This window comes from Pholcus phalangioides, unplaced genomic scaffold (assembly GCF_987345545.1).
Source record: "Pholcus phalangioides strain wild (caught in Gottingen) unplaced genomic scaffold, Ppha-v1.0 ptg000006l_1, whole genome shotgun sequence".
Lineage (NCBI taxonomy): Eukaryota > Metazoa > Arthropoda > Arachnida > Araneae > Pholcidae > Pholcus > Pholcus phalangioides.
Genome location: NW_028301599.1, coordinates 3,180,828 through 3,183,145, shown reverse-complemented (window position 1 = coordinate 3,183,145; position 2,318 = coordinate 3,180,828).

Sequence of the window (2,318 nt, the reverse complement as noted above, 5' to 3'; positions counted from 1 at the left end):
GTCATTTTCAAACATCTTTTCTACCTAGCGCTGTCAGAGTAATCAAATTCTTATTTTCATTCAGTATAAATTTTTTTTTTAATTCAAATTATTTTGAAGGTTGTAGCATATTACATTATTGTAATATCCTTGATATTACTAGAGGTGAAAAAATTTCATATTTTTATTCAACATTAAGGAGTCACTAGACAACTTTGTGATTTTCGCATTAGAGTTTCTTGTTCCTCATTGTTTATGTTGACAATGGGAGATGTTATATCTACACCTTTGTGTTTTAATTCACGGCTGATAACTCTCATTTCTACATTAGAATTGGTCAAAGCAGGCATATGAACATTTAAAGGGGGCAAGAAGAGTTTTTCTTTTTAACCCTTCAATCGTCGAATAAAAATTTTCTCAAATGGGCAAGGATGTGTTGACGTGACCAAAAAATTCTATCTGAAAACGGGTGAGGATGGGTCAACATGTCCTGTCAGACCAGTGCCTTTCCCCTAGCTGCTTTGTCTGAGACTTGTCACTGACTTGGGTAAACGTAATTTTCGATGTCATTTTAAATACAGTGTATAGTATACTACTCTATATTGGTTTTTATTTCTATTTTACCCATCAGCAGAACTGCAATTTTTTTTTCAATTATTTATTTGTCGCCGGTCCACAAATTATTTGTCATTTACTTTTTGTTCGTCCGAAAAAATTTCTTATTTTTGGTCGGTTCACAAATTATATATCCCAATTTTTGTTTTCTTTTAGCAAATGCAGTATAAAACTGAACTGGGAAAAACAAGACTATGCTTATATTCTCACTTATCAGACATATATTGTCCTCATTTATGAAGGTACTTGCATAAGAAAAGAAATATCTTCCCCCTTTTTCTTCAAAACTATTCACGAATCATTTCTATGCTTTCATCCGTATTGAACCAACATTCTCAAAAGAACCCTTCCCCTTCTTTGGGGGCGTTGATTGAGCTCTTGATCCTTGAGTCCTGATAACAGGTAACTTTTGACAATGGCAAAGATAATCTGGCACTGTATTTTTCTTTTTTCAAGACGATTGATACACGCCTTAAAGGCCCTACACATGCTCAGTTATGCCTGTGCAGGCGTTTCATTTGTTACGAACTATCGACGATAGATGGCGCGATTCGTTCGATGGCTCTCAGAAATATCGAAATCGGTTGATACCGGTTTCGGTTTGGCGGAAACGACTGTCGCCGAAACCGGTATAAACCGAATTTGGCGAAATGACTGGGCACGATCGCCTTAAGAGCATCGTGGGCCCTCACGTAAAGTGATCTTTCTAGTGCCCTCTACGTGTTTACTTTCGAAAAGTTTAACCTGATTTTATTTTCAGCCCCCCCCCATCGAAGCTATAGTACTAAAAAAATTGTCAGATAGGCCGTGAGACCTATAGAATTGGAGCTAAAAATTGACTGTAGAAGTTAAATGTAACACCGCTCCATTACGGAAAATTATAGCTATTGGTTATACATTTTTGTATACGAATTCGCATCAGATATATCGCTAGTGATACGTAATTTAATTATTTTTAATCGAATGTTATGTGAATATCACAGTATAGCAGATTTTGGTCCGATGATATTGCTGTAATTTTTATAATCACTATAAATGGGAAAAATTTTGTGTGAAACCAAAGAAAGAAGTGGAAATGACGATTTTACTGACGGAAAACTTATTTCCTGAATTTCATGGACCTTTTACACTCAATAAGGCTTATCGTCAACTTACAAAAGACCTATTCATACCTTTGGCCTTGTTGCAGTGGGAGGAATCCTATCAGTGAAAATCCGGCACCCTACTGTTGACAACTAGGGGAAGGCATCTTCTTACCTCAAGAGGCCCTGCCGTTTTTCAAAGGATTTTGATAAAATCGTGTGCCCGATTCAGAAGATTTTCTTTGAATATGCGTAACTTTCGAAGGGTTTAGTCAAGGATATTTCTTCCCCGTTCAAAGTTGTTGATTTTGCTCCCATCTGGAGATTTGCAATTGGTAGTGATGACATTAAATAGTCAAACAAAATTGTTTTTTATGCCAATTATAGATTGCCTACTTTTCAGAAAGACATTTCAAAAAAGTCTGATACCCAGTCAATAATTCACATTGTGTGACAAAAATTTCAGTTTGAATTTTATTGTCGTTATTATTGTTACAAAACATATAAATCAAACAAAAGAAAAATCCATCAAGGAATCGTATAGGATCCATATGTCCCGTATTTCCCGGCACATTCCCGGTTTTTTCTGTTTTTTTGATCGTCCCGACTTTTTAGCGAAAGTGTCCCGGTTTTTCCCGTTTT